The sequence below is a fragment of the Embiotoca jacksoni genome, unplaced genomic scaffold (assembly GCF_022577435.1).
Source record: "Embiotoca jacksoni isolate LCO1_2020_lvr unplaced genomic scaffold, fEmbJac1.0.p SCAF_5, whole genome shotgun sequence".
In the NCBI taxonomy this organism is placed as follows: Eukaryota; Metazoa; Chordata; class Actinopteri; family Embiotocidae; genus Embiotoca; species Embiotoca jacksoni.
The window spans coordinates 3866051-3893935 of record NW_027185403.1 but is presented as its reverse complement, the minus strand read 5'-3'; the positions used below and the strand labels follow the sequence as shown (position 1 = coordinate 3893935).

Genomic DNA, 27885 nt, shown 5'->3' with positions numbered 1-27885 from the left:
AAGACAGCTGGAATGTTACCTTCACTCCTATACCTACAAAGATTTGAAGCTGGAGGGGAAATGGCCATGTATTTGTGCGCTTAATGGGTATCTTTGTTTCAGCACTCTTCAAATTTGTAAATAATCTGGGATAGTCATTGAAGTGTGTTTACAACTGTTCAGCCAAAGGTGTTAGGCAACATGGAGACCTTGCAGTGTAGCAGCTAATCCAGCACACTTAGGGCCCAAATTTTCATGCGGGTGCAAAAACAGACTTTTGTTTTGTGTATCTGTGCTCATTTTGTGGTACCGAACAAACATTTTTTATGCCAAGGTGAGGGGAGAGGCACTGCTGAGTCTGTAGGTATGCTGATTAGACACCACAATGCAGTTTTCGTGGCCATTTTGGTACAGTACGTTTGCAACCACCTATTGGCAGTGCAGTCATTTTTTGGGCTATAGTGGATTCAGAGGCATGCACTGACACAACTTCTTTACAATCACAGAATACATTTTATTCGTTTTTTTTTTTTCATCTACTACAGATTAATATATATATATATTTTAAAAAAAATGTTTACGTGACTGAAGAAGATTCTTCCCTATATTAACATCTCTGTAATCCAGCAACCTCGAGTAGAAGCGTCAATACCGATGTTGTGTTTGATAAGTGAGCAGCCCAGAACACTCTTTCCCGGGCTGTTAATTAGTCATTGAACAGTAACAGGAATTATTCCTGTGTTTCATCCAGATTCAATAATTTGAGAAAGATATTGTGCTAATTTACAGAGATGGCAAAGCAGCAACTTTAGTAATTGTTTAAATCTCCAGGTAAATCACGCTCTCTATCAGTTAATATTCCGTTTTGTCACTTGCAGTCATGTAAATATTAATGACTGATAGTGTAAGAAGTTGCTGCTGTAGCTTCCTCACATGGAAGCCCACTCATATCATCAGTAACACCACAAAAAGAATCATCATATATCCCATGGAAAATAAAACATGTTAGTGATGTTAGTTCAAGGATGGAAGGTTGTTCTTTTGTTTGTTCATTTTTGTTTATTTCTAAAGCAGACTCTTGCATGGGCAAACCTGTACCTGCCTTGTTTAACAGGAACGGTGTGTTGTACAAGTCCAGCGCTTCATGTGTGACAAAAAAAAGTTTGCTTGCAAGATACTGTGCACACAATGGCTTATAGAGCTATTGGGTTAAACAGGATTGATAGTTGTGTTTGTTCTAATTCAAAGACATAAATTAGTCTATTCAGAGAAGAGCCATTGAGTTTAAATTTATTACTTAGACTTTTTTAATTGTTCTCACAAATATAACCAGCCATGCCGATTCATGTTTGTGCAAAGTATATTAACGCGTGTTGCGTATTTTTTTAAAATTTTGGAACCACAGAAACTCCACTTTTCTTTCATATATTTGATATTCAAAAATAAATGCTCAGGTTGTTTGTCTTTAAATAATAAAAGAAAACGACCTCAAGTGGATCATTTTATTCTTAAAAACATCAGCCTCGGCATATACACATACACTCCTGATTAGCTGCTTAGATTTCTCCTCAGCACTTTGTGGGTGTGTAAAAACACATTGCAACTGTGAGGCCCTTCTTCTACAAATCCTTTCTTATCTTCTGTCTTTTTTCAGTTGTACTCATAATTTTAATATTCTTTCAGAAGCTCATACTCCTTCAGACAAGTTTCCACTCACTTGAGTCAAATATTATGTGTTTGCTCTTAAGTCCTTTTTTTATGTTTCGAAGTGCTACTAGTCCTCTTACAGCTCTTGCTCCTTACTTGTGATTTTCCTGCTTATCAAAACAATGGCAGCTGTAAAATAATCTGTAATTTCTTTAAAAAAAAAAAAAAAAACCCGAGTTTATTTGTATTGTTTTGAAATATTAACTTATATATTTTGAGAGGACACAGACATTTAGACCAATAAATGTGTTTTAGGATTTAAATTCATTCATTAAAAGTTATTAAAATGTAAAGGGTTCGTAGTGGTATACTTTAATAAAATCCAAGGGAATATTACATTTGGTCAAATTCTCTGTATTGATCTCCTGATCGTCACATTGAACTTTATAAGTTTAGCACTTTGCCTTTGAGGGAAACGTGAACCTCAACATATCATAAAAGTAAGGAAAGGCTTTATGTAACTTAATATAACTTGATTGCCTTATCAGTACTGGCACATAGATTTCAGATATTGGCATACTGTAAGTGAACAAAACTTTCAGTGTTTAAATCATCTTGGTAAAGATGCAGCCTGGGTCTTCCTATCACAAGTTATTGGAGTCAGATTTTTCAGCATTTTATGAGGCCACATTACTTGCTTTTATGCGACAAATTTAGCAATTTCAGACATCAAAGCAGAGTAGATTGAATTTGGCAAAATTAGACGGCAAAATATCCATCTACATTCAGAATAAAGCAATGTCAGCTCCACTTACACTTCATGTTAGACATCAAACAAATAGCGCATGAAGCCCTGTAATTTAGCTTCAAAGGTTTGTAAAGAGAGGCATTCACACTTTCAACAGAATACGTTTAAGAATAGCTTTGTAAAAAAAAAAAAAAAAAAAACATCCATTGATGTGATCCTTTTCCAACAGTGGCTATTTTCAACTTTTTCGGACGAAAACGTTGCTTGTAGGATTGCCGTAGAAAAATGATATACTCTGAGATTTAGACAAAAACAGTTTTCATATTTGCAAACAATCTCAGGAAAACCAACTCGTACCTTAAAGGACTTTGTTGTCAATCAATAGATATGCGCATGTCTTCTTTCAGAAAAAACCCACATTGCACACACATCACTTAGGTATGTGATGTACAGTACCAAAGGCAGAGGCTAGAAAACAACAAAAGCAGGTAGTAAGAAATTGCAACTGAGGATGATCTGGTGATGGAGGGATGGGCAGTGGAAGATGGAAGTAAACAGCTCACAGCTGAAGTAGCATTAAGGCCCTAAAGTTTGAGAATTTGTTGTCATATAGACTGCCTGACTTACTGGTTTGAACTGATGAATTAGCTTACAGTGATTACCATACATGTTGTGCTGAATGTTCTTTAATTAATTTGATTCGTCTGATTGCCTGAAACAAACAGGAGATTTTGCTTTTTATCTTGATTCCTGCAGCTTATCAACAGCCAACCTCCTTTTATATTACTTAGATTTTTTTTTTTTCCATATTTAAGTGATATTCATTTGAATATTGTATAGGTCAAACCAAGTTTCAGCCAAGGCAAAAATGGTGACATTTGGTAAGAACTATGAACAGTATCTTTTGACCACACAGAACAGATCATTTACACAACACTTGTATCATTTGCCAACATCAGTTTTCAAGTCTGGTGTCACATTAAAGTGATAATGCTTAAGATTTTCCAAAATTTAAACCCTTGTTTTGATATTATATAAGGTAATTATTTTCTCTGCCACATTCATTCTGTCTGTAATAACTGCACACAGCAAGCTTCATCTGTAGTGGTGGAGGCTGCCATTCCCTTGCTAGATTCAGATCATCTTCATAAGCTCAGGGGATTCAAGGCATGCATGTAATCAGCATTTCAGTTTTTAATTGTGTCTCAGTGATGTCAGCCTGATGGTTTACTTCTCACTCTTCCACAGCGTTCTGTTAAAGTAGTGATAATTTAAACCGAACATTTCCAGCAGCAGTTTATTGCAAAAAACACATTCATCAACAGGTGAAGCATGAGTTGGCTTTTATTGTGACAGTCACAGGATGCACATTGTAAAGCCGCTAAAGTTCACACTGACTGCAATTCATCAAAAAAAAGCCAGTGCAGTAATAAAATTGTCATCTTTTATGGCCTTAAAAAAAAGTATCAATTTTAAATATTTCAGAGAGTAATGGAACAACAAAGTGCAGTGAAACTGAGCCCTTGGATGAAGACTTCCAGATTACTTTTCACACAATGTGCACAATTAAATCACATCATAGTTCCAGTTATTCATGATTAACTGTTAATGTAATATGGCTGTATTTCCGTCAAAGTATGATGCCAGATCAACAAGGACAGAAATCTTAAGGATTACTCTTTGAATTCAATGGTAAACTTGCATTCAGAGAACACCTCAGAAACATATTCACACATAGATATATGTATCTAATTTGACTGAGTGACAGAAGTCTGTTCAAGCACTGAAAACCTGTATTCCTCGAAGTGAAGTATCGTCTCGAAGATAGCATCAGGTCCCGGATAGGAACCATTTAGTTCTCTGATAACCATCTCATGTCCTCCACCAACGCCATTAACCCTGTCTTTAATCGATGCTTTCCCTCAGAGGAGTTTCCGCCAGAAACGAGATGATCCGTCTGTCTACACAGGAAGTCAAGCTGAACTGGCTCTGCTTTTCACTTCTTTAAACATGTACACAAACACTGCATAAAAACATATGCATGAAATAGAGATATGCATAATCCCAGCCAGTGCAGAGCAATACCACAAGGCCCTTAACTTCTCAAAACACTTAATCTTCCGTGTTTCCTACTCTACTAGAATAAATAAAATAAAACACAACAGCCTCCTCTTCTTTATTATGCAACATGATCTTATTACTCTGGCCCAAAGCACTTGTATTGACAAACCCGCTTATTATTAATTCATCATAATCAATGGTGGTAGTAGCATGATGTTGCCATGTTCTTCCCATGTAGTTACAGGCATGTTTTCTTTCCAAACGTGATTTTCTCAGATTACATTTATTGTTTAGAATTTCTCATTCCCAATGTGGAGTTTGAAAAAACAAACATACAAAAAGATCCCATAATGCAAGGGCTGCTGTGAAAGGGAGCGAATCGTAAACAAAAGATTATATCTGAACACGCCAAAGATGGAGGTTGTTATTCATGATTCGAATCGCTGCTTCAAGTGAGCATCCATGTCAGTTTGATCCGCGGGGTAGATGCTGTAAAACCTGACTGGCACCGTATCAAAGGTCTCCTCGAATTAAAGTTTGTTTGGCTTTTCAGACTGAGACCTGACTGGTAACAGCTTGACTCTGTACGTGGGCATGAATGTGTGTGTTCCTCATGTAATTTCCTTTTGAGAACAAGTACGAGTTTTAGTTTTTGAATAAGAACAAGATTTCAGCAAGGTGGGGGGTTAAGGAGTTCAGAAATAAAGGCACACTAAGTAATTAATGTTATAGCCCTATCAGCAGCAGCTTTGACACGACTCAGGCTATGTGGCATTCAGTTAAAGTCACATGAGATCATATCAATGGCACAATGAAGTGTGCTCATTGCCACAGGGTAAGAATGAAGACTGATGCAGGCGACATTTAGTGAGGATAATTTATTTTGACACAATCTGTTTAACAGTGATTTTGTCCTCGCTGTACACTGTCTATTGCTTAAATGACTGGACTGGAGCCTTCAGTCCTGCATCCAGTTATGACTGACTAGGAGAAACAGTTCAGGCTATTGGGTTCAACAAGAGACAGGTGCATGTTATTTGAACTTGTTAGCGTGCTAATATTTGCCAATTAGCGCTTAACATGAAATCAATTTTAGGCTGTTGGCAATGAAATTAGTTATTTGCAGATATTTGATTATAAAAGTATATCAATACTGCTGAGTGAATATTTATACCAAATATGGTTGGTGACACATTTTACTCATGACCTCAAATGTGAACCTCACGGTGGCACTTGATAAAGTCAGTAGGATCACTGAAGTTAATATAATGCATCATGTTAAAGCTATGAATGTAATTTCATTAGTTTCAATCCATCAAGTATCATGTTGAGATATTTTTTTCTGGATAAAGGAAATCTTTGACCTGCTGGTGTATGCTGTAAACTCTGGCTCACTAAACAACATCAAAGTTGGAAAACTGTCACCTTTCACAAAGCATGTCTGGCTATCATCTCTGAGAAGAGTGTCATTGTTTTCTCTGCACACCAAATATCAAACTTTTAATAGTGACAAAGCTAGCCACTGATTGTTGTGGATGGACTGTCTGCTCTTTGCTTCTCCCTCAAATGATTGTGCATATCTATAGTACACTTATGATATGCTGGCCTTACCTGCACCTGATTTTTATTTATTTATTGAAGGAGCTCCACACTGCACTTTTTTACAGCTGTGATAGTCTTTGCACGTTTCTGTTGTTTGTACCATGGCATCTCATCTCAATGCACCACACGCGTTTTACCGAAGCCTGGTAGTAACATGTTCTTCTTCTCATTCTTTTGTTGTTTGCTGATGGTTGGCAAACAGCTTTTAGGTGCATTGCCGCCACCTTGTGGTGCTAGTAACCCATTACTATCAGGCACCTGTAAAAACAAGGGAAGGGACCAATGGCTAAAATCCATCCAATGGTGCTAAAATATTGAAGGCTGGAACAAAGTGGTGGACCAACCAAACAATCTGCCATCGATAGACCCACACACTGCTAGCATGGCTAAAAAAGATACTGTGACAATGAGCAAATCTCAGGCAAAGACCAGAAATACCGAGCTCTTTCCTGTACATAGTGCATGTGCACCTACACTTTCTTTAGTTCTGGATAATGATAATAAGGAAAGGTGGAAATGAAAAATAAAACGAGAATATAAAAAAATATTCTAAAATGTAAAATGTTGTTTCCATAGAGACTCTCACAGTTTGAAAAAATATATAAATTGCCTGTGTGCTTAAATTTATTGCCATTTTATTGTCCTGTTTGTGAAGTATTTCTTTCGACATGAGTGACATAAAGTAAATCATTATCGTCAAATCCTCATCATTACCTTTTTGATTTTTGATGATGATCACTGTCTGATGGTTCACAGGTGCATGCATGATACATTAATGCTTAGTATGCCGTGTGCCACTGTGAAAAGAAACTGTGATTCTTTTTTTTTTTTATCTGATGCTCTAAAAACTGCAGGAACATGCAGATATCAGGCGATCAGGCAAAATCATCAGGTTTCATTGATAAGCCTGAAAAACTGATGTTGCACTGGTGCAAACACTGAAATTTCACCTGACCAGAAGTTTCTTGAAAATCTCGGCAGTCGAATGTTTTGCTTCTCTTTTGTTTTCTTTATTGAAGTGAAACAGGAGCGACACACTCCACCGACGTGTGTGTTCTGCAAAAGCCTTGACTGCTCCTCCTCAGGTAGTTTCTAAAGGCTTTATGAACCACCCTGGGCTACATGCCAAATTTCAAACCAATGCAACACCCACCCGCGGATCATAACACAGAAACACAACAACAGATCCACAGCCTGTTGTGTTCCTATTGAGTCATAGGAAAGACTACCGGACAAAGACTCTGTTGGAATAGCCTCACACCCCTTGCGATACTTAAATAGTAGCAGACAATGTGCTACTTGGAACAATGAACATGTTTTTTGTTGAGGCTAACGGCTTTCAGATCTAAGTTCTCTCCCCCAACTGAGGAAAAGACTAGAAAGCATGCAGACACAGAAGGACAGAGACACGGATGCCAAATGACAATAGTTATGACCACCTCTGGAAGACTGAGAGCAATTCATAGTTTCTGTCCACACCAAAACAATCAGAAAAGAGCGAGATATCCTCTCCATTTTATTCTTAAGCCGATATACGAATGTCTGTTATACTGTGCTTAAATGCAGTCAAACTCTTACTTTTATTCTTGCAATGAGCCACTTATTCTAAAGCTTTTACAGAGGGATAGTGTTGCAACTAACACTGCTGATTATTTTGTTCATTAATTAATTAATTGTTAACACTATAAAATGACTGAAAAACAGCAAAAACGTGCGTCACAGAAGACTTGAGTAGCACTCCAGAGAGGGTTAGAGAACAGAAAGTTGGAATCCATCTGTACTACCACAGTCATCATACTTCCAGCTGGTTTGTTTAATTTCAAAAAGCTTCACATTTCTGTTGTCCACACTAAAATGTCCACTTGGGTTTTTCAGAAAGCTCACATTTCAAGTGTGAAAATGCAGTCTTGAGTGAATGGAAGGCCAAAATAGAAATGGATTAATGAGTTTAATGGTGGTCTGAGGTGACATCCTGTGGCTTATCAACATAACAATTTTCTGTATTGGTTGGAGAAAAACAAAAACAGCAAGCTGATATTAGAAAGAAATACGTTTGAATTGTGTTTTATAATAGTAATATCTAATATATTTTACTATTGGAGATAAACACAAAATTGCATTTACACTGAAAGTCACACAGAGACAGTACTTCTTCATACCTTTATGTGCTGCACAGACTATATTCATAACCAAACAGGCAGCTTCCAACATTTACATGGAAGGAGGAGATGTAACTCGTTACTGTTAATGAGAAATAATTGAAAGGCTTTGTTTTTATATGCAGAACAGTATCCATCAGGCTGACTTAGAAAAGTTGAATTTAATTTATTTTCCCAGATGTGAGTAAAATACAGGATGTGATTCTTTAGGGGCTAAACTGAAGAAGTGAACGTGTGTGTGTATGTTCATGTGTGTGTGCTAATTTTTATGTGAAGCCTTGTCGAGTTCGGTCTCAATGTCACACAACAAAGACTGTTTTATCTTCACTTGGAAATGGTGATTTAATGAGTGGATTGACTGTTGGTATGTAATGGTTGCAATTAATTTATCAGCATATTGTCCTTTGCTCCCAGAGGGGCAGAGCGTGGCGCATCATGTTTTTCTCCCAGTGTGAAAGTGTTGGCTGTCTGCAGCACTCAGCAGGACTTGTGCCAGCCAACCAGGGCATACAAATGATGGGTCTTCTCAAATATGGGGAGCAGAACACAATACTAATACTGATCTGAGTCATTAAAAGAAATGTGTCTGTCACAATACAAAATGGCTGCCAATCATATCTTGGTGATATAATGAGACCAGAATGCCTTATGAACAGACACCAGCCTGGTTAGCATTACTGATAATTATCTTACCACTGTGTCATTTGATTCTTATTGCGTTGTTTTCCAGATAGAACACTTGGTCTATAAACATTCTCTGACCACAATTTGACAAGATGACAGTTGAAGACTTATCACTTAGAAACAGTGCATTTTAAACCGCAATTAACACCCTGTATTAGCTTGAACACACACACCTCATGCAAATGTTTTAACAGTGTTTTTGAGCCTTGATAGACAACTGCCACACCCAAAAGCGTCTTGGACTATTTTAGACCAAAGGTTCGTGATGAGATGATTTGAAACTTACAATTATATACATACAGTTACCAACTTTTTTTTGTACATTTGATTTATTTTAACCAAACCACTTCCACACTAGTAAAGTCCTCCATTGTGGACCCATGGAATATCACGCTCCCTTCAGCTCTATGCACACCTCTTTGGCATGTGGAAATCCAAAGCTCAACAGGCCTGCCATGCCTAGTTACTGTTGCTAAGCTATGACTACACCATCGCCTTTTGAGAACAGTCAATTGGCTAACAATTTTTTTTAAATAACATTTCTTCTTCGCCATGTATCAAATGCTGATTTGAGAAGTAAAAAGATGTTTTTCTGTAAGTCAGAGGAAAATATTTACATAACAGTCAGTGCTGCCTAACACAATGATGAAGTGTTAACCTTCTGCCAGGTCTGATGTTGTGGCATAGCAATAATACCTGCCAGCTGTGGCTGTCACTCAAGAGTCATTACAGGATGGAGGAGGGGCCACGCATTCCGGTACAATGATTGATGGACACTTTTACTGATGAGACTGCTAAATAGCCCTCTGTCCTCTGCGTAGCTCAGACTCCCAGCATGCCTCCAGTCCTTGAGACCTGATGGATGTGGTGTAATAATGCAGCAGGAGACGCGCATGAATCTTGAGATAGGGCTTTTCAGCTGATTGCCTCTGCTTGTTTTTCTAAGATAAAGATCAGTTGCAACATGGCAATTTTCATAATGTGTTGTGTTTTAGGTAGTCGAAACACTTTTGCTGTGTATTTCAATGACATGGATCTAGACACTGGACCGTATTTCAAAATGGACATAACTTCCCAGTCTAAAAAGTGAAGCGAATGCAAAAATGCCATAAAGTGCAATACCACTGAGCACCACTGGGGGCTGGCTCCATAAATGCTCTTCCTCCATTGACTCCCATCCAACTTTTTTCTTGAAATACAAAGTCAATATTTGTTATCCACTCGTCATTATGATGTCATTAGCTAAATTGGTTCCTTCTGTTTAGTTTTCTGGTAGCCCTTCTGAAGAGAATACCTTGATTAATTAGATATTAGGCCTCAAAAAGGGATATATGTGGTGGCATGTTTGGTTTGATTGACATGCCTGAGGTGCATTCAGGTTTATGTAATAGGAGGGTGGGCATAGTGTCCTCAGGTTCTCAGTCTGATTGAGCCAGTTCCACCACTCGCTCCTCCCCAGCTTGTACAAATATGTTCACTTCTGACTCCAAAACAAACAATATGGGGATGGCCGAAATGCCAAACTTCAGGCTTTCAAATAGCCATTCACAAACCGATGGGTGATGTCATAATTGGTTGCCGCTTGGTCTAAAGACATTCTGTTGAACTTATAAATTATTTCAATCTGTCTTACAAAGCAACGCTGCATTTAGGCCTCTCATAATTATTACATAACTGCCCTATAGTAATTATTTGAGCTGACTGCATTAATTTTGCATACTTTTTTCCATTCATTTGTCAAAAAACAGCAGGATGAAACAAACAGAAACGTGACATTTCCATATGTTTTCCATTTGAGTTTTGACTGGAGCTCTTTTAATGACATCATCTCGTTGTGCCCCCTTCTTATTATGGTTTAATGGTGTTTAAGTGGAGAATTATCACAACCATTTGACTCATGGCACTTCTAATATTCGACCGACAGCATTTTGATGAGCATCTGTTGACCGTGAAATCATGGATTTAGTTGCAAAGCCAAACATCACAGCACCACTGTGAGCACATTTTGGTTTTATGCCAAATTAAAAAAGAGACACAATAACTTGGAAGAGGCAATGTTCTTTGATTTCAAGCAGAAACGATTGGTTGATTTTGTGTCTCTGTAATTGGTGTCTTCACACATACTATATTCAAACAGCTCTGTGACAGAAACTCAGAGCAGGAAATTATCATTCACCTGGAGCCAACATTATGATGACAAAAAGTGAAATGTGGGTCAACATGACCAGATGTTAACCTATTATGGTAGATGCTGGGGCAGAGGACTCTGTCAATCATACACGACCCATGGGAGGACAACAGTGATCTTCAGTAGCTTAGTTACATGACTTCTTTAGGTGCCTTTGTGATTCACGGTTTAAAGCTTTAAATGAAAGGTCACAGAGGGATGTGAGACACCAAAAGGTATAGGCTGAAGATCAAAAGGCGCATAAGCCCTCAGCCAACACAGGTTTAAGTATAAAGACACGGCAGACCACTGCTTCAGTGAGTGTTGTAACAAGGCTGTTTGTTATAGCTGGAGTATGATTGCAAAGGATATGTGAAAGTCATTCCCCAAGGATCTAAAACCTGGGCAGCTATTTGTCATCTTCAGAGCTGTCAGTCATGTTAACACCACTGTTAGTGATAAATGAAATTTACAGTCAGATGCTGAAGTCTTTAAAAATACTAGGAATACAGGATAGGATGACAGCGAAGCCTCAACACTTTTCCTCTGCTCATTAGCATGTTACAGGAGTGATTCCTAACGTACCATGTAGCCTTGAATGTTTGTAAAGAAGTTCTGACAGACTGTTAATCAACCAGGTATATTTAATCATGACTGCGTGTGTTAATTGCACAATATGTTCTAGGGTTTCTTTTTCAGTATTATCAAAAGTTTTGATTTGTTCTGTCATTCTGTATAATATAAAATGACATATTAACAGTTTGTTTCAAATCTTGTGAACATTGTTCTGTTTTTCTTCTCATGGAACAAAATAATTATTATTGTTATAATTAGTATTAGACACACACAGTGACTGAAACAGCTATCCATTATTTTAACAAAAACCCATTAGGTATTTCTGTCAGTTTGTAGAACAAAAGCACGTTGTTTGAGATTATTACAATTTCCCTTTTTAGTCACTTCAATTTAACTTCCACTGGCAATAAACCATAACAATATCCTAATTAATTTCAGTCCTGAAATTCATAGTTAGTCAAACAGTGTGTGTGGATTATAGCTTGCAGGGTCAAACATAACAGAAGCTACAGTATAATTGAATAAGTGGCTTCATTAACCATGTTTGCTGTGTTTCTGGATAGGAAATGATAAAGAGTCTAAAAATGTTCAGAAACAGACTAATAAGCTGTGTATTTATTAAATGGCAAGAATAGTGCAGAAAACCCAAAATATGACAAGTACATGACTGGTGATTTGACTACAGCATCTTTCCAATTGCTTTCATTGCTTTTCATGTTCTTGTTCCACATTTTGTCATTATAAAGGTTGACTGCAATCGAAATTCCATCTTCACTTCACTCTGGAGATTTTATGCACTTGCAGTCTGCAATAAATGCTGTAAAATACATACAGACAGGTTGAACACAGCCTCCTACATCTCAACAAAAAAGGATTCAAAAAAGATACAGTAAGAGACACCAACAGTAGTTACGAATGTGTCAGTTGGAGGAAATGGCTCCTGGCAGGTTGGAAGTTTTTAACAACCGATGTAAAGAAAGTTTCAAAATTTGGATGGCAAGGACTTTCAGAATAAGGCAGACATTGAACAGATTTCTCCTCTAAGTGGTGGTTACAAAGAGCACTTTCATAACAAATATCTCCTCATAACCACCACATCATTATTGACTGAAATATTTTGCAGCTGGGATCCTGTTTCAGAGTTGTACTCCTGCTGTCTTATGCCCCACTCAGACTGAAACAGGCCTCAGTGGGCCAGCTGGATAGAGTTGCAATGCAAATTTCCGATGCCTCTGGTCTCAGAAGAAAAAGTCACATTCCTTTTTTCCACAGACAATGTTAGCTAATTTATAGTTTAAATGCTGCAGGGCTTGGATGGATTTTAGTCTCACTTGTTTGGATGATTAGTTCTCATCTTTTGATCATCAACTGTGTCAGAAAATATCAGTTTCTTGCACAAAAAAAGCAAAGGTACAAGCCTGTGTGATGCTCTCAATTAGTTCTAATGTTGTTTTGATAAGAAACGTACAATCAGGGAATTTAACATTCTGTCATGCTCACTGCTAACAAAATCTGCAACAAAAATCAATTCAGGTTAAAATTCTGGGTAAATTTTCAACTCATTCGGCAACCTTGGTGCCATGTTTTATTTTCCAACTGCAATAAATAGGCATTTTCCTAATACCTTATGACTCCCACTTCTAACTGTCTCTCACTTAATATTACAACAGCAGTCCAGGTTAATAGGTATTGTCAAATTTCGAGCATTTTCTGCGCCAAACTGAAGCAAAACAAGTATTTTTCTCAGAAGCAAAGCAACAAAAAAAAAGCAGGTGGCCATGATGTATTCCAAAAGGCAGATTAGATTTGTCTTGAGACTCCAATGTTTTAATGTTGAGTAGCATTGAAGACAGGAAAGTTTGAAATGGGAATTCAGAGTGAGGAAAAATATTTCTGACAAAGTCTCCCACTGAGTTAATGTGTTCATAAATTAATGTACATATGGAATGTACTGTACAAAGGGTTACATTAAAGTGATTAGCCTACTTGATAAAAACCCAGACCTCTCACCTCCTCCATGAGACTGTAGGAGCTTTAAGCAGCTCCTTCAGTAGCAGACTGCTGCACCCTCAGTGCAGGAAAGAGCGCTGCCGCAGGTCGTTTGTTCCGATGGTCAGACTGTACAACTCCACCCTATAATAATATCGTTGCACTGTTCATCTCATTTCATTTTATAGCACCAGACATTTTTTTCCATTCATCCCAAACTGGATATATTTATTTTTTTATTTTGTTTTATTTGTTGTTGTTTTTTGTGTGTATATAGTCTGTGTGTGTGTGTGTGTATTTATTCTAAAATAACTTTTTTTTTTTTCTATCTTATTTCTTATATCTTACACGTATTTGTAATTTTTTTCATATTGTGTGCACTTTTTGTTTTTTTCTTGCTGCTGTGACGACCGAATTTCCCCACTATGGGATTAAAAAGGCAATCTTATCTTCTATTATCTTGATAGGCCAGATTCAAAGAAGGCTAGAAGAGAGCTGAAAGTTTAGTAAAGACAGAACTGAAACTAGAGGCAATATGGCCAGAAAATATTCACAAATAAAATACATGACAAAAGAAGTGTTATTGGTTTTTCTAAATTTGCAATACCCATATCTGAAAATGTCAAGCTGACTTTAGAGGTGTCATTTCTGTAAAGTTTTCTCTGTTATAGTTCAATGATATGAAATGCCATAAAGTAGCCTTGTATGCCTAAATATTTTTTATAACAGACTTGCACATATACTTTGGCATTGCATCTGATAGCAATTATTCAACAAGTTCAGAATGAGATTGTTTGTCTTGCCCCTTTGCATGACCTTAGAACAGTTCAAGTGATACTTTGAATGGGATATTGATCCTGAAACTCCCTTTTCTCAAGCCAGGTTGGTGGGCTTGTAATAACTTCAAGAGAGCAACATCAGCTTTTACATGACCTTTTGTTTTTCACAACATCGCCATATGTTGTTTCTGTCACTCCAAACAGGTGTTCTTCCCAGGTTCAGGGGGCATGTACAAAAGCACCCATACAGCAAACCCATACAGACACCTTCCTCCTCCTCCTCCTCCTCCTTTGCCCTCCAACCCGACTGTAAAACTCCCTTCCTGTTCTATAGGCCAGACGTGTGATTCTGTAGTAGACATCAAGCTGCGTCTCATAATGATGCAGACCGTGTGTGCTGTGGTGCAACGGATCAACATCCAAAAAGCAGTAACAATGCTGCAGAAAATGTTTGAGCTGAGACCTCTCTGCTTCTTTATTCTCCGCTTCATGGTTCGCACCATTAATGAGCAGGTAATTTGGTCAAAGAAACTTCCACGCATGAGATCACAACCTCAGCCCCTTACTAACTTAATAATATCAAATCTTTCCCAATCAATGAGCCTCCCATTTTCCTACCCTTCTACAATATGGCTCATCATGTTTTTTTGCTCGAGATAGGCTTGTTTTAGAAACAGTTATTGACATTGAACCTCCTTTTCCTGCCAACAGGATGCCGTCCAGAAGCTAAAGTTCCAAGTAACGGGCCAGGACTGGGTGTCACCGGACGGGGACCATGCACTTAATGCACAGTAAATTAATATATCAATAAAAGATTAAAGATATAAGATTTATGCTGCACTGTAACTCAATTATTGTGAAAAAGGACGAACGTGCCCAAGCCTCATTTCCACTTCAACAGTTGGCCATAAGTAGATGTAGAAATGCTCTTAAACATATTTTTGACCACTCCACCACTCAATAGACATGTCAATGACAGGAAAAACAAAGAAAAAATATGGTCGCTTTTGACGCAACAGGGAGTTTTCAAACGGCACCAGAACAGTTGTCATTACTCATGAATATTACACACAGCTGTGGCTATTAATAAACCCATTACCACTAATTTATTACATTTTGTAAACCATCATCATGGTGATATTTCAGTCATGATTCCCATGTGCCAAAAGGATTCTTGGAGATGAATGTATAGCTCTCATATTTACAAAGTCTTAGCAAAATGCTTCACGATTTGGAATTAAATGAAACGATCGGTAATACAAGGTGATCGATCAAATGTAAATTAAGATTTATTACTTATAAATATTTTAAATCATGTGTATAAATTGACATTTAACAACCATTTTATCGCATCTTTTATTTTTATATTTTGACCACATGTAAATGTTTAAAAGTTGATCTTTTCCGCTAGCTGTTATGAAGATATAATTGTCATGACATGGTACCACATGAAAATAACTTAAAAACCCACTGCAGCTTTCAAAGCAGGTCCTTATCACAGCAGCAGGGTTGAATCCTTTAGGAAGACTGTGGCAGAGAGTCAATGGACCTAATATGGAGTGATTCTTCTCCAGGGGCATATACATGGGAACGAAGCTCGGGTTTCACACTTATCACTCACAGAGAGCTATCAAACGCTTAGTGGCATTCTCTTGATCCAATTAATTAGGGCTTAATAAGGCATGGAGAAGGGAGGGATTTGGATCTACAGGGTGGTGACTGAGTCAAAGGCCTCCACAAATTAGGCCAACACTCGCTGGCCATTAATGAGACATGTGGAGAACTTCTGTTTTCAAGAAAGTTATGAATAACATCCTCGTTTAGGTTTCTACCTACATAATGTCCTACAAACATGCAGGAAAAACCAACCACTCTCCCTTATAAAACAAAATTCTTTTTGTTCAGATTCGATTTTTAATTTCAAACAAATGTGGAGAAAACCAAACCTGAAAAAACTAAGATTAAATAACTTATGTCTGCGAGATCCAAGTATTGAGCTCAAAGTGAGATGGGGATCTTCTGGGCATTCAATTTCCAATTTGTTGGCTGTCTACTTCCCTGCGCCTGAAATAATTAATCAAGTAATGGTGAACGGAGGTGGCGTCCTCTCCTGTATGGAGCAGATGTTGTAAATCCACTGCAGCTCACACAGACAGGTGCCCTCAAGCTGGTTCCTGTCTGCTGCTTTGGTAATGGCGCGTTTCCTTTCCTGGAACACTGGAGGAATCGAGCAACACTCAGTCCACCTCGATCATCTCCACATTACAAGGCTATACACCAGAGCAGAGGTTCACAAATCACCTATGGAGGGTGCTGTGTGGAATAAAATGTCTAGAACACAGATATGTGACACAGATACCGACCAAAGCTCAGTCCAGATCTTGAAATGCTCAGTAGAGTTCCTTTAACTGATCAGATGAATCCACTGCATGCAATAATGGACATTCCAGTAAATCCAAAGACACGTGTGAAGGACACTCACTGTTTACTCCCACGTGAGTATTACATGGATAGATAGTTCAAAGAGAACACTTTGGATTTAAGGTGTTTGTTCGTTTACGTGCAACTTCACTTAAAAGATCTACTATATTTTCGACATTTGAGCCTGGACTCACTCTCCTTTTCATGTCAGCCTACATCTACACCTACAATTTTATTTAGAATGGGGATAGCATAGCATCTGTCGTCTCCTCACTTACTTATTTGTCAGGTCACGGTGGTGTGGAGCAAACATATTTGCATACACACCCGAGGGAAATTTAGTTTTCAGTTCACTTGTTCTGTAGGTTTTTGGGTTGTGGGAAGAAACAGAAAAAAGTGAAGAACATACAAACCTCACAACAAATGCAGCAGGACAAAGATTACAAACCAGGACCGTCTTGCAGTGAGAGGGCAGTGAAGGGTTCCGATGGGTCAGGGAATAACAGGGAATTTGACATTTGACTTAGAGTGGGAACCCTGGCAGTGCTAACAGGTGAGTTATTGCACTACATATTTGGACAATGAGTAATTTGAAGGATAATAAGATATGACAAATAGAATCATCAGTGGATATAATGACTGAGTGGTTAAACTCAAATACTTGAACAGCTAGAACAGTGTGATAAGTGCAGAAAATTAGATCACTTTACTGTGATGTAGCCATTAAAACTAGGAAAAGACAACACTTACACTATATTACACTACCCAAAATCTAAGATAAAATCAAAATCATATCACAATATCAATATTGTGCCCAGCCCTACAGAAGATATACAAATGTAATATTTTGGTATATTTTTAGGTGCCTATCATCTTAGGAAGCCTTAACATGTACATGTAAGTATGCACATATATATTTACATTGTTAGATCATTTGGTAAATTTCCTCCTATTTTAGTTTTTTTCAACTGCTCTTATCCTTTTTTATACTTGTGGCATTTCTTGGCATACCGATGTTTTTCTTTATCCTCAGAAAACAAGTCTGAAATGTAGCTACATTGAAGTTATGGACATGTTTACAAAAATATGACACATTTGAGTCTTGTGTTGTGGGAGATATTTTTTGGACTAATTTTCCTGTTACACTGGCCACGTAATAAGTCTGTGGTTCATATACGATGTACCGATACATCGAAGTTTGACAGTATAATTTCCTCTGAGATGTGATCAGATGTTTTTTCTCCTTGAGGGCTGTACAGTAGTAACGACGGTACTACTAAGGATGTAGTTTGAGTTACATGGTTCAGAGTTGGGGCTCCCGACCTGAGACGGTCCATGGATTGCTGCTAAATTACAGTGTTACTGTTATTCTGTCATTTCTTGTATTTCATATCTCTCGGCCGAGACATTAATTAAATTTATATTGTGCGAACGAACATTTCCAGGCATTCCATTTTATTGTGGTTACAATAAGGCCACAAACTGAATTCACTGATTTGATTAACTGAGGAGATCCTCTTAGGCATAAAAGATGCTGAATTAATTTCAGTGAAAAACTGTTTGGTGCCATAGCTCCGCTGGTATATGGTCTAATCTGGGAACGCTGATAAGACACGATTCCATTTACTGGCTGAACTGCAGTGTAATTCACTTGCCTGGGCATGTAAACAAACAATGAAACAGTAATTAAATATTATAAAGTATCCTGCTGCTCTTATTTTAATTGAATAATAGCAGTCATATAGCTTATAGTAAATACAGTATGCACAGCTACAGATATCAAATATTTCAGTTAGTGAGCTCATTCATCTTGCCTGCCATAAAACCTGTTTTGGGACCACAATGATACAAGACAGCTGCATCCATCACTTGCAAGCAATGTTGCCTAGGCCCCTTTTCTGTTTTTTTCTTAAACTTTTCTCTTACTTCTTTCAGATTTTGTCGCACATTTGAAAACTTATAGGATAAAATAGTAGGCCAATGTTTATGGAAAAATTGTCAAGCAAAGGGAAAGGGGAAACTATACAAAAAACCCAAGACAAAAATAGTTTCTTTGGCTTGTAATAATTTGATTTAGGTATTAATTAGTATTACTAATGTAGGATATACTGTTTCACAACCACAAATATGACCACTGTATGATATAGTAGCTTTTTACTGCAGGGAAACTAAAAAGAGGAAATAAGGGAATGAATATCAGCAGCTGTATTTTTTTATTTGGCTGAAAAAACACAGGATAGATGATTGTGGTTCATCAAAAAGTCACTTTGCTGCCAGCACTCTTTGTGGTTATTAATGCCAGAAAGTCAAAGAAGAAACTGAGAAAACTCACTATATTAATCAAAATTCACTAAAGGTTATTTTATTGAAATATGAGAGAGCACCGTTATTAAGAAGTCCACGTTTGATAATCTTATCATTTTTAAGAGGAGTACATGTCTCTGAATTTTTACCAGAATGTACTTGTGGTGACACAGGAATTATCCTTAAAGAAAAATTCAAATTTGAGTAACTGGCAAAGTCAATCATTGGACCTTTGTCCCATGAATTCTTCCAAGATTTTCTTCCATCTATCTTCATGAAACTTCACTCACCCCAAATAGATTTCACAGTGCCCTAGAAATACAAGAAGAAGGCAGGAAGTTCGGCTTTAGCTCTCCATTTGAAACTGTGTCACAATGGGACTGTGCCTGCTTGTCTGGAACAGTCTTTTTGTCTGGATGACCACTGACAGAAAGTTAATGAGCCTCTGTTTGGCCCTTGGAGGCCACTGTATGTCTATAACCTCAGCAACATTTTCTGAATTTTCTAACAGGTCTAATGGAGAAGGAGAGACAGCTTTTAGTCTGATTAGTTTTACTTATTTAAGTACTGTATCATTTACACCTTCTTTCTCTGAACTTTATTATTGTCAGCAGTTTTCAGTCAGTCTACCAGCCAGGTTGAAGTAAACTCATTTTGTAAATGTAACGCTGTCACTTGAGTTGAAAGATGACCCCTGACGCTTTTTTTCTGTCACTTGAATGACAGTTATACAGTCTGTTTTTAGAACGTCACTGTCTCACTCTCTCTTTTGGACATTAACTACCAGTGTGATGGAGGGCATCTCTTTAGTCAGACTTGAAATTTCAGTCCACAACCCAAAAGATGATAATTGACAGCAATGTTGTGACAGCCTAAGGAAAAAGGGGAAGATAGTTGGGTAAAGCAGATACTACTTACAATGTGCTTTCTTTCACTAAACCCTCAACATTTCATCCAGTAATACAACTTCATAGAATAAGACTAACTGCCTCCTCAACATCAAACAGAAATATTTAAATCAAATAAAACAAAATGTTCCTTTGAGAAGATTGATTTGCAACCACCTGGCATTGAGTTTGTTGTTCCTCCAAAAACAAGGCATTTAATCATGAGCTACACTGTTCCTCCAAGTTTAACCGCACTGGGTTTTCTTGCCAAAACTGTTGTCAGTGGTTGATGTTCCATGACCTTATCCTGATCCAGCAAAGTAAAGTCTTTGTTTTAAAAGCAGCTGCTGCATTTCAGGTTTCAATTATGTGTAGAGGAAAAGCCAATTGTAAAGGAAATGGGTTTTTTTTTGTTGTTGTACTTTGGACCACTGTGGGGTGTTGATGTATGTAAAATATGTTCTTAATTAAACCATGTGCAGAGTTTTGAAAGCAGCTTTCTGTAAACCGTAATAATGCATGTTATATATTCTCTGTAGTGTGTATTATCATGATATGCAGGTTATGAGCATGAATGCACTAGTAGGGACTGCAGTTGGTAATTGCAATTAATAATTTTACACACCAAAGTCTGTTTTTAAGTCTTGCCAAGTGTTTACTACTACATGTGGGAAGAAAGTTACATAAAACATTTAGTGCTCCACAGAGGGATGTGTAATCTAATCATTTGGAACTGAAAACTACAAGTTTGAAAATGAAAGAAATCTGGGCATGTGGCGTTAGAAATGGACAGGGCACACCTCATCTTGAGGCAACAACTTAATGGTTACTTGCAAACTTCCCAGTTTAATGCCAAAGTGTGTAGTACACCTGTGAGTCCACTACAGGGTGTCGTGTCAGTGTCACGTTTGTCTTGCCTAGGCTTGAAAAGGAAGCTGCCTTTGGTTTAGGTAACAAAAAACACAATATTAAGTTGAGGAAAACATAATGGTTTGGGTTAAAAGTGACACAATCACAATTTATTTAACTTTAGGCACCAAAACTACATGGTTAGCATTTGGAAAAGATCACTGTTCGAGTTAAAAACACTATATTTACGCAAATAACATCTCATACGTTATGTGAGTTAAATACATCATGTGCGTATTTTACTTGTGTTACCTCCATGACAACTTTTGTTTTGAAATGCACTTGTCCTGCAGTATCCCGAGTGAAAGCCCTGTGTTCATCACATGACCTATGTCACATGACCTCCTTCTTCAACCGTGGTACATGCATGTACTTTTCATGTCTGGGCGAGGCAAAATGTTACACTGACACTGTATCTTCTGGTGGACTCGTGGGTGTATTACACAATTTGGCGTGATACCTAGCTGTAGCAGAACATGTCTTTTGGTGGTCACATTGCATTGTGGGTAATGTAGAAATAAAGTTTTGACAAAGATGTGAAATAAAATATGTATATATATATTTCTGGTTCTGTTGCATCTGTTTTGATAATAAATTAAAAAAAAATGTGACCATTCTGAGTAACACAGCTTAATAATAATGTTAGTGCTATTCTCAAACAGTAAATTATAATATACAGGTTCAGTGGAAGGGTTATTCCATAAAATGCTGAAAAATAGGTATATTCACTGATGTTACCCATAAGTTTCTGAAGGATTTCCATAGGATGACGAAAAGGATTATGGAGTCTTCAAAATTGCCCCTTCAAGCCATGTGCTTTAATTTTAAAGCTCTACTACAAACTTTAAATGCAACACTGACATAGTAGAACCTAAAAGTTGAAAAACGTACATACTATACATCCAGCCGGTATGGAACAACATTACCCTTAAACGTAGACATGTTTCTGGCTATCTGCTGGATGTAATTTCACTGTTAAATCTCCTTTTAGCACTGTTTTGGTCTCCACTATCTCCTGAGGGAAATATTTGGCTCTCCAGCTGCACTCCTTTATGTTGCTAACTTTGTCTACCTGCCATTTGTTTGCAGGATGGAAAAGAAAAAAAGAAAAAGAGTTGAGAAACTGTGTCTGTCTATTATCTTTGTGTTCATTTCTATGAGCAAAACAATTCACACACACAAGTAATTTGTTTTTGATCTAGTGTTAATATAAAAAATATTGATTGCAGCAGCTTTAACCACCCAATCAAATTTTAATATACTGGGAAAAATAGAAACAAATGATGGATAACTGCAGTGTAGAAATATGAGAATAAAAGGGCTTCTGTGGAATTTAGACAGAAGTCTTATACTGTTCCTCCATATTACCTGTGGTTGGTCATTTTCTCCTAACAGAATGTCTTCAATCACATAAATCTCGAAATATAAACACATTCAGTAATGAGTTAAGAGCGATATAACTGGAAGCACTCGACTACAATAATGGATTAGGGCTTTAAAATCAGACTCATTTCTTTTTCACCCACATACATCACTCCTAATCAATGATATGCCTTTGGCTGTAACCCTCCTCCAGCAGCCTCCAACAGTGTCACAGCTTGTCTCAGACTTTTAAACAACTAGGAGCCGCACATTCACTCTCAAACTTTATGTACTGTTTCAAGTTATCATAGTTTTATATTTTAGGCTGACGATTATGTGAGAAATTGAATAATGTCACCATTAAAGTTCAGAGCCATCAGACTGACTGACATTAGATGAATGGCAATGCGCCAACTCAACAGTAGATTTTTAAAACCTCAATAATTAAATACAAAGGCATTCAGTGGGTTCTGAGAATGGCTGGAGAACAGACAGCCCACAGAAAAAGTGTAACAGCCATTCTGTCTCTGAAGCTTTTAACCCCCAGCTCTGCCAGCAAGTGACTGTTACTCAATTGTTCTGAATTGATAGGGTTTAGATGGAAAACTCATATTCTTAACAGTTTCATATTCTGTAAACTATGAGGTTCAAGAGATACAACACTGACTTTTGAGGTCTCATAATCAGTTGAGTTAAAAGGTCAGCAAAGGTGTCCTTAGGACAGATGCATTTAAGAGCAATTTACAGTTTTACATTTTTAACTAAATTTATGTCTCTTGGAAATGATCATTTGAAAAGTAAATGTACAATTTTATAGTTTTATAGTTGAGACATAAAGGAAGGCAGAAAAAAGGTAACATTTTCAGTAGTGCTCTTAAAAACACTTTTTTTTTTTAATTCACAATACATCACATTCAGGAGTCGTCTCTTCTGTAGCACACTGTGCAGAGGTTGAGGTGAGTCTGAACAGGTATAATTTTTTGTGAGTTGCTCTTTTATTTGCTAGTTTTACCTTGCATTTCATGATTTTTCATCACAGTAAACTACTGTGTTTGTGCAACGTACAGCCTGTTAGAAAACTGAGCACACACTTTCCCTAACAAGGAAAAGAAATTGAGCTAGCGCTTTTGTCCCTGGGTGCGTTTTGGGCAGGTGATGAGACGGGGCTTCACTGCTGCATTTGTCAGGAAAAACACTGTGCTTGTTTTAAACAGGATGAATATATTCCCAGAGATATGATGAAGGTCTGGATGAGCTGGTGAAGTGTGTAAATGATAAATACACATAAACATCAGTCTGCCTCTAAACAGCCCTGATGTTTATTCAACCTAAAAATTAGGCTGTAGTTTGTGGCGTTGTTGAGCTGTTGAGGTGTTTCTGGTATTTAGTTTATCTTCACTGAGATAAGATGGAAATGGCAGAAAGTTTTATTATTTGTTGATTTCACTACATGTACCTTTAAATACAGTCACTTCGACTGTATACTTTGTTTTGTATTGTTTGTGTCTAGTTGAACTAACCACTAAGTGAAACAGACTGATATGTAAAATGAAGTACCAACAGCATACTTGATTTTTTTTTCCTGGCCTTGCCATTTTGTCTCACTGTAAGTCAAGTGAATCATTGAACAATCAGAGATCTGGGTGGTGATGAGGTCTGGAACCAGGCTGCATTTTCCTTAAAATCAAATTACGTGTTCCGAGAAATAAAGAAAATTGATTAGCTCCTCTCTTGGAACCATTTTGGATACCACGAGGCCAATAAAACAAAACTGCCATGAAACAATTATTTTTATCCCTTTAAGACACAAGTTTTGTTCCTTTCAATCACCGAAGTACTTAAAAAGGCATGTAGAGCGTGAATTGAGAATTAGCACGTTTTTTTTATAGGGTGACAAAACATTTTTTTTAAATACCACAAAATTGCATTACATTTGCACACAATGGCAACTACTGTATGTTGAATCTCCAGAGTAGAGGTTACAGTGAAACACCATCCCTATAAAGCACATACAATTATATAAGGTGCTATGCAATATTGTTTTAGCATTGATGGGAATGGAGCTTTACTTGGCTGACCACGCATTTAACCCTGACCAACGATGAGTGTAAAGGTTCAAATTCATCTTGTGTCATGCATGGATTTTCTGTGTTAAAGTGGTATTAATGTCACAGTGACACTCCCATGACCAAGGTGACACTATCTCCTCCCACCATTTTACTGGGATTCAAGAACTGACCTATCTATTCCACATGAAGAAAGCATGAGCATGTGATGAGTTGTCTGCTCGCCATGGGTACCTGCTTCAAATGAGATTCATGACAAATCTCCCTACAAGAGGCCAGCCAATATGCTAGGTAATAGCATGCTTGGCAGTACTTATCTGTCTCCATTAAAGACACAGGTCATATCCCGCAATGTCAAAACCATTAAATCACAGAATATAGCATGATGCTAGGCTGTATCTGGGTGCTGCTGCTGTTTTATTTTATTTTTTTAATGCAGTTTTGAATGAGGAAGGAGGTTGAAAATAGTTGAATTAATCTGATGACAAACTGATCGGCCTTAATCAGAAAAATGTAAACTGTTATAGGAGTAATGATGAATTTGCATGTCCTTGTCGGCTGCTAGTGTTTTTCAATGCAACCGTAACTAGTTTGAGTGCCAGAGATCACTCCTTACGCTTTCAGTTTGACCTATTAATATGAAATGTAATCATCTTGTGCAACAATTGGGACTTGTATCCTGATATGAAATGCTTGCAATGTGACTGTGGTGCACCTTTTGCCATTTCAAGTTATTACTGCAGAAAAATGCTTATCTAATCTTAAAAAAAAGACTTGCACTGCAAAATTGTGCTTAATTCTATATAATTTTGAGCTTCTGCGTGGATCTGTCAAAGTGAGCCCCAGTGCACATTTATCATGCAGATAAGATCAAAGCTTGGACATTCAAGGACTTGCCTTGGATTCATTTTTATTTTTCCCTAACAGTGGAAGGAACAGAGGTTCAGTTTTAACTTCACATCTCCTCTGAATTAATAAACTGACCCTTTTCTAGATCAATGTCTTCCTCAAGAGCTGCAGGTTTGCGCTGAACATCATCAGCACCGACCAACCGAACAGATCGTGCCAGGGATGCAGCTAAATAATCAGCAAGCTATAACCACCAAGGTTTATACAATTCCAGGTCATTTCAACAACCTCAGCTGTTATGTTGTGTTTAACCAATATGTTTTCTAAAGCGACAGCTGCATTTACTACAATTACTGTGAAACCCTTTTGTTCTATTAATATATATATATAAAAAAAAAATGTGAAGATTCCTCATCATGATTTAATCACAAGACCAAGTTGACATCTCCAAGTGTTGGGTCAGGTTTATTAGATCGACTGACTAAAATCCAAAGATATTTATTTAAAGTAATACAAATAAATATCTGTTAGGTCACTACCTACTGCTGAGTGAGGATACATAATTGTGACTCAGTCTGTAGCCCACTGATGAAGCACCCTGCATTGGCAGTATTACGAAGTGAACACGTTAGTTGGCGACGTTACCGGTCGCTAGTTCGCGGTGAACAGCTCGAGGCTAGGGGGCGATAACACAACAGGCTCGCTATTCAGATGCCAGGTAGGGGTTTGTGACTCTACACGGTGCACCAAGAAATAAAAAAATCTATTAAGGTCAACACTTGTAGTATACAGAACAACTTTAATGTCGATGTCAACTGAGTGGTGTCACACAGATGATGCTGTTTGGATTTCTGGGAAGTGAAGTCTCAAAACACAGCTGCATCTGCATCTGCAAGAGGCGCCAGAGAACAAAACAAAGAACTTCGGGCAACAAATCCCCACATTGAGAGAAGTAGAAATAGTAAATATTTAGATTCTTCATGGGGAAAAAAAAATTGGTAATTATCTTGTTAATCAACTAATTAATTAATTGACTAATCGTTTCAGCCCTTAAGAATTCATGACTTTGATTGTTATGTTATTAAACCATACAGGTAAATATTTTGAATTGAAAATGGTGCCCATAAACTGTACTATATGGTAGTGTTTGGTGTCTGCATGGATTACAAGGCCTCAAAATGTCTCACTATTTCTGACATTTACAAAAATAAAACTTCAACATGGTGTGATTCTATTTTTCTGTGAAGGCATTTATGAGTATAAATAAGCACACAGAAATATTTAAACCTCACAAAGAAAGGCAACAAAATAATATAACAGTGCCCACATCTAACAGCCACTGTTCACAGCTAAGAAATATGGCTCCTGATGTTTGCTTTAAAAGCTCCTTCTGGAAAATTGTGGTTACTTTGAGATCCCTTTGTGTTCGTTTCCAGGTATCTGAAGTAGTTCAGAGAGCTGGATAATGTGTAATTCTATTTTTCCATCCACATAAGCCATGGATGTCACAGAAATTGCCCAGAATGCTGCATGAATGGGTTGAGTCATCCAAACAGGCTGTATTTACTGACCTTTTGCAGTTTATCTTGGCTAAATGATTTGAGCAGATATCTTAACTTGAAAACAAAAACAAAATCGCAACTTAAATATATTGCCACATATCAATGATTTATCTTTATTAGAGCTATGCGTTTTCAATATGGATCTCCAGGTTAACAGAAAGAAGTACAAACGGTGGAGTAGTTTTCAGGTATAAACATCTCTGCTTATGTCTATTTCTAGTCATCCATTGCAAGCCAAATCATGCCAGAAAACAAGCACTCATCAAAGGTCAATACACAGAGAAACGTTGATTCAAAATGCAAACTGTATTGTTTTTCATTCAACAGTGCTTACTGGCAGCTCCATTTATTTATCTAATGAAGATCTTCAAAGAAGATATAAATGATGAATAAAGCAATCAGATATAATGCATATTCCTGTCTTTGCTGAGCATGAAAGCTGTGCCAGTTAAAACGATAATTATCTTTTCATTGTGTTGTGTCCATCAGAGGATTTAATCATATCTGTTAAGGCAGGGGCAGCAGGATTGAGATTGACACATTTGTGTGTAGTGACAAAGAGACACTGAGAGCCAGCAACACAGCAGCTTCCCTCTCTCAAGGCTGGACTGCTGCCACAAAAATCAATATCTCAGCTTCATTCAATTACATAGCGAGCAGGTATACAGTGACACTCTCTGCAATGACTGATGTACTGCTGCCTATATGGCCACCTTTGAAAGCATTCACCAGAATAAACAAAAAAGCAATCCAACTTTGAATGCACATAGAGACAGTAATTATGACTGATATTATTCATTGCGGGGCGAATATAACGGTCAAACGTATTTAATGCATGTGGACATGCAATACACTGCTGTTAATAAACATTTAGAACCAGGAGAGCCCAAAAATATCATCTTTACACCGATTTGTGTTGTCGAAAAAACACGTCTGCCCACACACACACAAAGCGTGCATGCACTCGCGCTCAGGTGCACACACACACACACACATACACACACACACACACACACACACACACACTTAGGCACATGCGCGTTCTTGAGTCATTTTCCACAAATTTAAAAAAAAAAAAAAAATGTTTACAGTGAGATTTCAAAACAGCAGTAATCGCTGAGTATTCAAGACGCT

The 27885-nt window shown here is 37.4% G+C and overlaps 1 protein-coding gene across 1 annotated transcript in view; it reads right to left on the bottom strand.

Annotated features, from left to right (window-relative positions):
* The window catches only part of gfra4b (GDNF family receptor alpha 4b), a 43271-nt gene that overhangs the window by 14875 nt on the left and 511 nt on the right, over nt 1-27885 (bottom strand). The gene's annotated exons all lie outside the window — the stretch shown is intronic.